The 13,687-nt window shown below is 48.9% G+C and overlaps 1 protein-coding gene across 1 annotated transcript in view; it reads right to left on the bottom strand.

Annotated features, from left to right (window-relative positions):
• LOC135394401 (uncharacterized) overlaps positions 1-10,515 on the bottom strand; it is a 158,332-nt gene extending 147,817 nt beyond the window's left edge. The window contains exon 1 of the mRNA XM_064625129.1: positions 10,298-10,515. The gene's annotated coding sequence lies outside the window, so the exon portion shown is untranslated. The remainder of the gene's footprint in view (positions 1-10,297) is intronic.
• Positions 10,516-13,687: the final 3,172 nt, after the last annotated feature.

The following is a 13,687-nucleotide window of genomic DNA, read 5'->3' as shown; positions in this document are numbered from 1 at the left end:
GGCAGTATGAACGCACCGTTGACATCGTACAGCTCTCACCGAACTTGCCAGTCGGGGCATCTATCTGCCGATCAGTCATGAAAATGCCGGTAAGCAACCCAGACAGAACACCACCTCCTACGGACGTCCGAATGTCCATATCCGAAGACTGATCTCCGTGGGACTCTCGTCGGATATTTATGGAGGGATATCCGTAGCCGTATATCCGCAGGAGGTCCTGTTGCGGCTGTTTCACGGATTGTCCGAGTCAGCTCCGTGATGGGATGCTGTACGGATTATGTATTTGAAGAGAGAGAGAAACGCGGGACGTGTAGCACTGCAGATATTCGACTTCCCATGAACCAACTCACTTTCTCAAACTACATGAGTAAGAAACAGAGACATAATACTACGCCGACTCAATACGTCAAACGATTTCTCATTTCACCGTTGGTTATGCACGCAATCGAATTAAACTTAGACATCTCACCCTTCATTTCGACTCACAGACGAACAAGGCTCTCGAATGTGTAGAAGCTCGCGAGAACACCAATCTATTCGCCTCGAGATCGAACAATATCGCCACCATGCGGCAGCTCCGTGAACTGCCCTTAGTGGGGATGCGCGGCCTGAGCCTGTGCTTCCTGGTTCCCTGCACTAGAGTGCTTAGCAGAGAAGAAAACTACAGAACGTACATATACATATGTTCCGGTATGCGGATTCCACTCGGCCTTTGTTATATTATATTTGTCGCTGCGGTTCTGTGTGCCAAACAAAATGTACCGAGAGGTAAGGTCAATGTTGTAGCAGTTCTTTTTTTTTATCATAAGTATAACGATGTCACAGTTATTTATAGGATGGTTTCTCTGCTGGCCGTTCAAAGTTACTTCGTAGTGCTCAGTTATGGTATTCTACGCGCACTAGACACAAGGTGCATCGAATGTATGAATATATGTATCATATGGAGGTTTTAAAATATGTGAATTTCAAGCTTTCATCTCATTTCATCTGACCGTATGACATACGTGATCATTGGAAAAAACGCATTCAAGGTAAAATGCTATCCCCGAACGTTGTCTGTAAAACACACGTGTTTTGTGGTGTATGAAGCACGTGTGCAACAGCGAATTTCAGAATATACCTGCCGCTGAAACCAAAAACTTAGTTTGTATATAGTTATTACCTGACCAGTAGCACACCACACAAAGTCCACCACAGAGGTGTGGTTATCTTGTAACATATTTTAACACCGTCTAATGAATGCCTGCAGAGAGAACGAATCAAAACCTCAAACCTCTCCCATACTCGCACGACCTGAATAACCACCGCTGTTATACGACGCAAAAGTTATAGCGAAGGGCTTCAGTACTTATTGGGTTATTCTGCCCTTATATTGCTTTCTTGCACAATTGTACATTTATATCTCCAAGACCAGTGGAGACAGGAATGTTGAGATTTTTTTTTTTATCCTTGTTCTTCCCAAAAGACAAAACCAAAATCTCGCTTGGAACAAAGGAGGCAGTGTCTCCCTTCAAACACACACAGGTGATTTTCTTTTCACAACTTCGCGAGTTCAGTGTTTCGCAGTGCATCACTTTTGGTCAACTTTCACACCTTATCAGCGTTCTAAGTAGCGCATTTCATCACATCCGGAATATGTGAGGCACTGGCAGCGGCATTTCATCCAAAAACACTGCGATACCCGCGTAGAAAAGCCTGCGCCTGCTTCGCCGCATCGCGCCGTATCCCCACTAGAGCTCCGCCGAAGCACCACCTACAGTTCGATCTCGAGGCGAATAGTGTCTGTTCCCTGTTTGGAAGTGAATGCAACCTCATTTCCAAAGCTTTTTGGCTGAGTGGTCCAATCTCTTGTTGGTGTTTCTTCTTCCTTTCTTCTTTCTGTTCTTTTTCTTTTTTTGCTTTTTGAAACGCTGCGCTGATTTACTCTCATGTGAAGCAAAGTTGACCAACAGAAAGTTAAACGACCGGCAACGGTGGCAGATGTTAAGAAAATGGCGGGAACACGCTTTATATTTTACTACACAGCGTATACTGACATCTGACAAACAAAAAAGTGACACTCGCTTGAGATACACACTACATCCCAGAAAGCTCCTGTTTACGTCCGTATCTCCTGGTTATGTCCGCAAAGTGGACGTTCGTAGGAAGTTCGAAGCCCGGCCAAGTGGATCTCCGTAGTACATCCGCTGGAGGAATTTCATTATTCTGCGGATATCTGTGTAGCAGCAGCGTCATAATCATCACCAGCACCGCCATCGGTTACGCGCAGCACTGCGCGTGACCCGAGCTTTCGTTTTCGGTTCATCGCCATTAACCGTCATTAAACCCATCAACCTCAGTAGAGCCTGGTCGCCTCATTTCTCGCTCTACAACTGGTGACCCGAACGTGTCCCGAACTGCTTTCGCCGACATTGTCACGGAGTTCCCCGCTGTCCTGCGCCAATCTCACGCCTCTTGCCCACCTCGCCACAGCGTCACTCACCACATCGTGACACGGGGCCCCCCTGTCTTCGCTCGCCCCAGACGGCTGGCTCCGGAGCGCCTCGTCATTGCCAAGAGGGAATTCGAGCACATGCTCGAACTGGGGATCATTCGGCCTTCCTCCAGCCCGTGGTCTTCCGCTCTCCACATGGTGCCCAAAGCAACACCTGGTGATTGGCGCCCATGTGGGGACTACCGTGCACTCAACATCGTCACGGTACCGGACAGATACCCGCTTCCCCATATTCAGGACTTCACCGCGAATCTTGACGGAGCGACCATCTTCTCCAAGATAGACCTCATCAAAGCCTATCACCAAATTCCCGTCCATCCGCCTGACATCCCGAAGACTGCTATAACCACCCCTTTTGGCCTCTTTGAATACGTGCGGATGCCCTTTGGCCTGCGTAATGCTGCGCAGACATTCCAACGATTCATCAACGAAGTGCTCCGCGGCCTGGACTTCGCATTCGCATACATGGATGACATCCTCGTCGCAAGTCCATCTCCGGAGGCTCATCGCGCCCATCTGCGCGCCCTGTTCTCGCGCCTGGAGGACTACGGAGTCTCCATCAATGCCGCGAAGTGCGAGTTTGGCGTTACCACCCTTACCTTCCTGGGACACACCATCACCCCGCAAGGCATCCGGCCACTCGCATCCAAGGTCCAGGCCATCCGAGACTTTCCTGCCCCCACTTCTCGCAAAGGACTTCGTTCATTCCTTGGCCTCGTGACTTTCTACCGACGTTTTGTGCCTCGCTGTGCTGCCTTGCTCCAGCCTCTCTACGCAGCTCTCGGCGCTGACCATCCGAAAGAGGCCCGTGCTGCCCCTCTGGAGTGGACACCGGCCGCAGAACGCGCGTTCGTAGAAGTCAAGCAGGCCCTGGCAGATGCTGTGCTGCTCCACCATCCTCGTCCTGACGCCGAGACAGCGTTGTTCGTCGACGCCTCCACTGCTGCTGTCGGCGCAGTCTTGCAGCAGCGTCAGGATGGCCACTGGAAACCTCTCGGTTTCTTTTCCCAACGTCTCTCGCCAGCCGAAACACGCTACAGCACCTTCGGGCGTGAGCTCCTCGCCGCCTACCTGGCATGCAGACACTACCGCCATTTTCTCGAGGGCCGCCCGTTTGTGCTGTACACCGACCACAAGCCTCTCATGTTCGCCCTGCGATCGCCCTCCCTCAACCACTCGCCTCGTGAAACCCGCCACATGTGCTACCTCTTGGAGTTCACGACCGATGTGCGACACGTCGCAGGCGAAGACAATGCCGCTGCCGACGCACTCTCGCGGCCGGACGTCAATGCTCTCCATCCGCCCCCCGCGGTCGATTTGGACGGCATCGCCCAGGCGCAACACGCTGATCAAGATCTCGCCACTCTTCGTTCCTCCCCCGCCTCATCCACCACTTTTCGGGAGATCTCGCTCCCCGGTTCGACGGCAAGTCTATGGTGCGACACCCCTACTGGTACCCCGCGCCCTTTCGTTCCCCTGGCCTTCCGCCGGCATGTTTTCAACGCCCTCCACTCGCTGTCCCACCCTGGCGTGCGCGGCACGCAAAAGATCGTCGCAGAGCGCTACATATGGCCTCGCATGAATGCCGATGTCCGTGACTGGGCGCGGGCCTGCATGGCCTGCCAGCGGTCCAAAATCTACCGCCACACCATCTCGCCTCCATCGCGGTTCCTTCCGCCAGATGCCCGTTTCGACCAGGTCCACATCGACTTGGTCGGCCCGCTTCCTCTGGCCAGAGGCTACCGCTACCTGCTCTCGTGCATCGACCGCTTTACCCGCTGGCCGGAGGTAACGCCGATTCCTGACATCACGGCAGAGACGGTGGCCCACGCATTCCTCTTCTCCTGGGTTTCCCGATTCGGCGTCCCGTCCACTGTAACCACGGACAGAGGACGCCAGTTTGAATCGGCCCTCTTCGGTCACCTGTGCAGCGCCCTCGGAACCCATCACATCCGAACCACGGCCTACCATCCGGCTGCCAACGGCCTGGTCGAGCGCCTTCATCGGCAGCTCAAGGCGTCCCTCCGCGCCACTGACCACGGCGACACAACCTGGCCCGAGCGTCTACCCTTCGTCCTGCTTGGCCTTCGCGCCGCGATCCGCCAGGATGACTGCAGCGCGGCCCACATGGTCTACGGCTGCCCGCTCCGCCTTCCCGGAGCATTCTTCAGCCCATCGGCCCCGCTCGTGCACGACCCTTCCTCCTACATCGACCGTCTCCGCCAGCTCTTCCGGGACCTCAAGCCCACGCCTACCCGCTCCGCTCCCGCAACACGCGTGTTCGTGAGCCCCGACCTTAATCAAGCCACCCACGTCTTCGTCCGCCGGGACTCTGTGCGCTCCAGCTTGCAGCCTCCCTATGACGGCCCCTACAAGGTCATCTCGCGAGCCGCGAAGTTTTTTCGCCTCGATCTTCCGCGGGGACCTGACACTGTGGCCATCGACAGGATCAAGCCCGCATTCCTGGAGTCGGCACCTCTGGTATCGCCCGACCCGCCCTCCCTACGTCCGTCCTCACCTCCTGTCTCCAGCATTCCTCCCCCTCCACGTCGAGTGCATTGGGCGCCGCAGCTCGCACACTACGAGCCGCCCGCCGCCTCGGGTCCGGCTCCTGCACTCCTTGGCCTCGGCGCCCGACCTTTCCGCCAACCTCGGCCCTCCTCGCCAGCTTTGTCATCCGCCACGGGGGGGAGCCCTGTAGCAGCAGCGTCATAATCATCACCAGCACCGCCATCGGTTACGCGCAGCACTGCGCGTGACCCGAGCTTTCGTTTTCGGTTCATCGCCATTAACCGTCATTAAACCCATCAACCTCAGTAGAGCCTGGTCGCCTCATTTCTCGCTCTACATCTGTATCTCCGTGAAAGTATATCCAATGGACATGCGTAGGACAGAATTTTCTGACTGCAGGCTGTTTGGCATTGGCAGTTCCGTGGGACTGCCTGCCTAGCGCTTAGTTGATCTTGCTCTTCGTTTTTAAGCGAGGGCGGTACTATTTTTGAAATGTGATGTGGGCAAGCTTTCACTTGTCCCATCCTACAGTTGGCAATACGAATACCTTTTCGAGCACGTTTACCATCCTTTCAGCACAACCAGCTCCCGTAGTTGCCTCAGACGGATAAAACGAAGGTCGGCGTTTGTGCGTCATGTTGCACTTGCGTTTAGTTTTTCTCCGTGTAAAACTTGTCTTTCTTTCAGACTTTAACTCTGTACAGCTCGTCCTCCAATACAAAAGAGGTACACTGTGATCTGAATATTTCGGCTAAGGAAATCTCGAATTATTTATAGCAGTAGGTGTTCGTTTGTGACCGTCTGAAAGTAAGACCTTATCAGCTCGTGTCTGTGACGCACTATTTAATTCTCAATAACAAATTACGAAAGATAGGCACGTGAACACGATGAAAATCACGACGCTTGAATGTAGAAGAGTGTGTGCCCGCAGGGGCAGATTTAAGGGCTGATGTCCTGACCCCTCCCCCCCTCAATTTCTGTCTTTACATAGAGTTTCAAATGACCTTGGTTGTGTAATAGCATGCTGTCCAAGGCAGGACCCCCTAAGAAAAATCCTGGATCCGCCTCTGTGTGCATGTGATTCAGAATGTACCACAAATTTTTCGATTAATTGTAGAAATCCTCGAATGTCTGCACTGATTTTTTCACAAACTTGGGTACAGAGAGACTCTTACGCAGAACATAAATGCCTCTTATTGGGATTTCTATAATGTGGAAGGACCTGCGAACTTGTAGTATTGCGCTACTTTTAAGCGGAGTGGTGGGTATGGTCTTCCGTTACTTATATAGTTTTGGTAGCGGGTACAACACTGATCATATCCAATTTAACCATTTAACATACTCGTATATATAGTATCGTGAATATACGGTGCCGTTGTACGTGAGTAAAACGATTACGAAACACCTGGCGAATTTCCTCCACACACTTTCATTTCCCGCGTGTGAGGCGTTGTGCACACGAATGTTGTACATTCTCACTTCGACGAGGTCACCACGCATTTGCTGCCCTCAGACTTGTTGTATTACCGTCAACCTGCATGAGGTGGTTACAGCTGTGTGGTGCATTGTTTCGGAAATGCGCTTCCTGACCGACGCAAAAAAACCGGTTTACTGTACTCGTAACAAGGGTAGGCGGCTACGAAGGACAATATGAAACTTCACATATATTACAGAAATTGTGCAACTTACAAAAGTCAATATGCACATATGAATTCACCCTCTCCTCTCTACAGGGAGAACCCTTCTGTGTCAACGGCCTAGTAGCACGACACTCCCATCAAGTCTCGAAATGAGCAACTCATACATGGCAACTTATCCAGCAACGGTCGCACAAGTGCAAGTATAGTGGCGGTCTTGGAGCATGTACCGTATACCACGTAGTGTACCACCGCTCGTATTGGCTCGATGGAATCCAGCGGTGACACTAAGCAGATGGAAAAGTTTAGCGGCAGATCGGTAAAGTTTACTTTTTGGAAGTATTTGGATTACAGTTACAACTACATATGCTCATAAAACGTATTAAATTACAGTCGCGATTACAAAATCAAAACTGTGACTTAATTACAATTACAATTTGTCTGAGAAACTGTTCGTCTGGTCTGTTCCCTGAGGAACGCCGAACAGATATGGAAATATTTACTGAATATACAAATGAATTATGTCTAGAAATCTGTGCTTCGCAGAAATACAAAACATGCGCGAACCGAAGCTACGAAAGTACAAAGAAATGCTTTAAAATTGTGAAAAGGCACCTTTTCGCATGCAGATTATGCCGAATCGCGTACAAAGTCAGTCCAACTGCATTACAAATTACTCGCAAGTAATTAAGTTATTATGTAATTAAGTTACAGTTACAATTATATCATATCGAAAGTAATCCTGGAAATATTTATTTTCTGAAAATTTAATGAATTCCAGTAACTGGGTTGCTTGTAATCAATTACCTGTCTGGGTTGGAGCCACCGGAATTTTGAAGCAAAACTGTTACTCTATTGAGACCAATAGAAGAATCGTCCTCACTTTCCAAACTGCGGTGGGTGCGGTCTCCCCATAAACTTATCAAAAACAGCGTGTTTGTGGGCCAATCATGCACACACAGACCGGGCAACACTTTCAGTGCTTTCGGCCATGTTCGTCTCAGACACGAAAAAGAAAGGAGAGACGTAGTAGAAAGAGAAATAAAAAGGGAGTCATGCGTAATGGCTGGCACGCACAAGAGAGACACGCACGAATGCTTCCCACAGAATGGAACGTCCCTCGGAACGCATTCAAAAGCCGTGCATTGGGTTGCGTCACAAAAGAGGATGCTAGAGAGACCCATATTTCTTTTAGCTGGCTGCATATAGGTGGGTTACAGAAGGTATACACTTGATTTTTCCACCGTAAGAACACTGTTAGTTTTAAACAGTAACGAACATTAATGCGAGGAAGTCTCTCGGCGTTGATATACTAACATATTGGCCTCAGCCATGATTGCAAAACGAATAATTATAGCTTACATTGGAACATGTTGAAGGAGGGATGATTTGCCTTCTTCTGTTCAATGATCAATAAACATCCCTCAGTTCTTTCACTTTGCGGATGGTAGGCAACATAGTTTAAGGACTTATAGTTACGCAATGGAAAGTTGGTAATCGAGCATACTCAGAAAGCACAACGCGAAAAAAGAAGGATGAAAGCGCTTGTGTTCTCTCTTTCGTCCTTGTTGCTTCTTTCGCTTTCCGGTTACGGTTACACATATTTCGGAAAGGAATAAAACGAGGGTAACGGTTAGTGAGGGATCAACAAAAAATACAATATTTGGGGGAAAGTTCTGTTAGACGAGCTTGCTCCACGGAATATCCTCCTGCGCTAATGTACGTACGTCGCATGTAGGAGAACTCATGCACTTTTCTGTAAATGACCTTCAGTAAATAGGTCTAGTCCATGGGCACTGGGGCAATGAAAGCAGCGTTCATCGAAGCGCAGTACTTTGGAAAGTAGTCCTAGCAACGTTTCGTTGGCAAAACGACTATGTGGAGGAGACCTATGGGAAAGGCTGCTAAAAAGGATAATGACTGTATGCGGGATGATAGGTGCCAGGGTATGTAATGAACTGCCAGTCCATTATACGAGGCCATCAGAAAGACGACGGATCCGAGCGCTCATTTGTAGCTCTACTCTTGGAGAAGATTCTCGAATATTATAAGCATTGCATAAACGAAAGAGGTGTTAACCTGAGCAGAAGAAGATGTAAATTATACTCCCCCGCTGAGCAGTTCTTTCTCGAAGCAACTACCCAAGGAAGACAGGGGTTTGTACAAATGCAGACGTTACTGTAGACGTAGCTGCGTTTTGTTAATGCAGTATCAGAAATTTGATGTGCAAAGAGGACGCTCGAAAAATACTGCTATACCTAAAGAGCATTTCGTTCGTGAGCTCCTTTGAAAGTTCGCAAATCTTCCCAAGAGTGATAGCGCGTGGTCGCACTGCGACTTGCAAACTTTTTGTAAACTGCAAAAAATGTACCTGACCGCATACTCAGGTGTAGATATGTATGTGAAGGTGGGAATCGGCTCCCAGTTAAAGGCTCCTCCATAATGAATACGCAAGGATATTGTGAGATAGAATTAGTAGTATTAACTACAGTGAAGAAGATCGCGAAAGGCGTGTAAAAGTGAGAAACACGTAATCATATAAGTCATACAGACATAACGTAAGTATAATAATACAAATCGTACAGGCGAAAAATAAGAACAAATCCATACTGTTCAACAACGTGGTGAAATGAGTATAGAGCCAATAATCCTTATTCTGGAACAGTGAAGGGAAGAGCCACAGGATGCGATATTTCGAACCAGATACTGTTCTTCTGGGCCCAGAAGAAGAACAATCACTCTTCCTGATGCTTTTCCCTTAACATTTTCTTACCGGTTCGGCGGATTTTCTTTCTACCTTATTTTGGAATAGTTGTACAGAATAAATATTTCATTTGCCTCTCAAATGACCGGAAAGTTTAGTGCTTCTTTTTTTCTGACGGTAGTGTGAACAGAAACGACAGTTTTCCATAGTTTGGTTTAACTTTGCCAACTTGAGCTTCTTGACCACAGACCATTTAGCTTGTCCAAAGTCCTTGGCCCATGGAGCTCCCCTGCGCATCAGTGCCGGGATTTTCGATCTTTTTTGCTTACGTGCAAGCTACTGGCCTCCTCGAAGAGCTTTAAACAAACCTCGGCCTGTCTTCGCCTCGCGCTCACCATTCATTCATCCTCTCATATTAACCTCTTTGAAGTGGGGTAGGGTCCTGTGGCTAAACATCCCATGTAATTATCACTTTTCCATCATTTATTGTTGTTGTTGTTGTTGGGGGATTTTAGTATACCAGTTGCCCCTGTCCTGGTACGACAGTTAGCACAGAGTTCACTGAAACTTATGTACGGGAAGACAAGAGGGCGTACAATGACACAGTGATCGATGTTCAGTACACATACAACGACCAAAACTAGCCTTCATTCAGAATGATATCTTTCTCTTCTTTGTTCTCATCTGTTAAAAATGCATTTTTGTGTCAATTTGGATGTTAATCACAACGATAAAAGGAAAACAACATTCCGTGAAACTGTCAGGAAACTTTGCCGTCCAGCACATGACACATGTTGTAACAGTTTGACAAAAATAACACTAAAATTAGAAATAGAGCCGCACCTGGAAGTGCAAGCATGTGTCTACCCCAGCTGACTCGCACGACCGGCAATGCAAGTAATTGCAGCAACCTTAGCAACGCCAGGGTGAGCGAGTAAAAAGCACGCTTACCGTTGCTAGGCGCACATCCACCAACCTGTTGTCACGCGTAGTTCGAGCGGAGTATCAAACAGTTTCCACATGGTGAGACGCACGACACCAATAACGAACGGTGCGATAATTATAACAACTGTGACACCACAAGAAAACAGCGTTGGCGCCTGATGATGGCAGACGAAGAGATGAACCAGTAGAAGATGCAGCCTCAGTCAATCCTGCAGCGAAAATGGTCGTCGTCTGCTCCACGAAGCGCCGGTGACTGAGGACAGCGCCATCGATAGTAGAAATCGGAAACTAGACCTGTGCGGCCCACTGCGCGCAGATGTGCTTTGCGCGTGTCACATCACGAGCGGGAAATTTAATTCGGCTCTAGCGCTCTTCTCGCAAGGTCGCCTTTGGCCTTCCCTGTTTCTCATGGCAATGGAAACTAGAGATGTCACGAACTTTTTGCGAACCTGAGGTTCGCAAGCGTTTGACGAACCTTCGAACTTCAGTCGGGTTCGCAAAAGTTCGCGGATTTGGCCTTTGTCGCGAAAAGTTAAAAGTGATGTGACTTATATAGCTCTTAAAATTGAAATGTCTGAAGAAAGGAAACATGACAAAACATTGGTTTGGCTAGTCAGTACAAGTTAACGATGAAACGAGCGCAGCAGGGAGAGGGGCCGAGAAAGAACGACACCACGCAGGCGCTGACTAGCAACTACGGAAATTTTATTGAAAACAAGTTCTTATAATCACAGGAAGAGTAATCGTGATTGTGATAATGCACCCGCATCTATCAAACCAACCCCTTACGTCGTCTGTCTGCGTCTGCTTCGGAATAGTTTGAAATCGCATGTTATGAAAACAAGCGACGCACAGGAAAATACGGTTGTTGTCCGGCGGCGTCTCAGTAGTGCCAGCAGGTGGCTCGCATTATACGTTTTCCTTTTCAGGTTGCCAATCCACTTTGCTAGTGTAATAGTAATAATAAATATATAGCACGCAGAAAAATATAGAACGTCATAATCTAAACGTACCACAAGTACTTGGTGGCTTTTCGAGTCGTGAAACACATGCTTCCGGTAAGGGGATCGGCGCGCATGCGCAGTCGAACTTTTTCGAATTTTCCGAAGAAAACCACAGACCACTATCTACGCAGCAGGCCACAGGCTAGTTCTCCAGTGGGTTCCAGCCCATTGTGGTGTCGTGGGGAACGAGCAGGCCGACAGCGCCACATAATCAGCACTCTCGTATCGGAAACGGACCAGTATTGTTCTGCTGAGAGGAGACCGCCGTTCAATTCTCCGACGCCTAGTGACACCCTTGGCTTCCCGCCAATGGACAAGCGACATTCTTCCCCCTTCTATGTTGAGCAGAGTTGATCCAACGCTCGCTTTCCGCATGCCACGAAACACCTCTCGTCAAGATGCTGCATTAATCCACCGAATGCGCCTCGATGTGGTCTTTGCAGCTCAGTGGCGTTATCGCTTGAGACAAGTTGACTCTCCCACCTGCTGCAACTGTGGTGTTCTTGAGGATCTGGAGCATATTCTTCTTCATTGCTCCCACTACCAACCTTCCCGAACCACACTCTCCGAGTCTCTTCGTCAGCTGGACTCTCGCCCCTTCTCCCTATCGAAATTGCTTGGTCCCTGGCCTAATCCAGCCCAGCAACGCTCAACGCTCTTCTGACATTTCTGGACACCATCGGACTTCGATCGTTATTGTGAAGGGGCTTGTTACTTTATTCCCCACATTCCCACCAGCAATGGCGTAGAGTATCGCCTGTGGCGATGAACCTCCCCACTCTCCAAAGCCAAAATAAAGGTATTATTCTTCTTCTTTCATTAGTTGCAGGTGTGTCTCGATAATTTTAAGAAATGAATAAAAGTACGGGGCATCACTGTTGCATAGTCTGGAAGAACCTCGTCATAAACATTGGGGAGTGAGGCTAACACCCCTCCGTGAAGGGAGTGCACGCAACACCCATCATTAAATACGATCATGGAAGGGGGTCGCTGCAACGCCCTCTCAGTTCGCGAGGGTGTCCGAGTCCGAGCACCATTTGACTCCCTTTTGAATCTCTTTTTTCTAAGAGTGTAGCCCATTACATTTTGTTGATAAGCGTCCTGCATCAGGGGCGCAGCGAGAAAAAAAAATTCGGAAGGTTTATATGGGAGGGGAGGATTTCTCTCTCTCTCTTTCCTCTCCGAAATGTACTACCAAAGGTGCGGTTTCGGGAGGAGGCTTCAGCCCCCAAGCCCCCCCGCCCCCACCCCACACACACACACACACGTCGCTACTCCCCTGTCCTGCATTGCTCTATATCCTGTATCCCACAAGATTACCACCGAAAAGTTCGAATTTCGCGAACTTTTGCGAATTCGAACCTCGAGAGGTTCGTCACATCTCTAATGGAAACTCGGTCACGCCCAAAGGGGACATGAAGACAAATGCTTCGAACAATGAGACTCTTACTGAAGCATGAAGTTATTCGACAGTAAAAGACCTGCACATAAAAAACTGAGTAGTTCAGCAACTGGTAAGGCTTCTAAACGGGTCTCTTATCCTGTCTTATACTGTCCTCCAGGCATGGTGACTATCTCATGAAGTGAAGGACGACTTCAGAGAAACAATCGATCCCTTTCCCCCAGGTGTAATATTAATCGGCACCCTTGGGTTACGTCCCATTTCACCTATTCTCATTTCGCATAATGCGACTTTTAGGATTAAGAGGGCGAGGCGGCTGCTTGCCATTACGCGAAATGGGACTGCCAACAAGTGGTCGTTAATATCACTGATTGACGTCAGCAGGAAAAGGCTCCGCCCCTCTGTGCAGTCTGCACACCTTACATAGTTCTAATCAAAAGTCACGAAAAAAGCAGGGTGTCCAGAAAGGCAGAGTGCTGCATCAAAGCCAGTCCAATAGGCCTTGCCAGAGCCAGAGCCATGTATACGAACTCCTCTTCAAGCGACACATCAGGACTTGAAAGAAGGAAGTCACTGAAAAGGTTAGCCAGCTGTAGGCCTCGAACCCACATCCGCTTCGCGTATTCCTGAAGTCCAAGCCTTACTTGCCATGGAGCACCTGCTAAACCCAACGCGCAATGACTAGGTAGTCCAATACGTTAGTCTTTCAATGGAACTGCAATGGTCTCGGTGCCAAACTAGGCGATTTTAGAAACTTCACTTATCGTCATCAGTTTCCCATACTTGCATTGAGCGAACCGCGCCTCGTTTCTCCTGGGAGACTCTCTGATTACGTGGTGTATAACTCTGATAGAGCACATGATCAAAGCAGAGCTGTTTCATGCATGAGGTCGGACTTGCCTAGTGTCCAGCTGTGTGCCTCCCAGGATGCAGACTGAGTTTGTTGTCTGTCGTGTGAAGTTTCGTAACCATGTGTTCGCAGTTGGAAGC

The sequence above is a fragment of the Ornithodoros turicata genome, chromosome 5, assembly GCF_037126465.1.
Source record: "Ornithodoros turicata isolate Travis chromosome 5, ASM3712646v1, whole genome shotgun sequence".
NCBI classification, from domain to species: Eukaryota; Metazoa; Arthropoda; class Arachnida; order Ixodida; family Argasidae; genus Ornithodoros; species Ornithodoros turicata.
The sequence above is the reverse complement of the archived record's forward strand: the minus strand, read 5'-3'. Positions and strand labels throughout refer to the sequence as shown.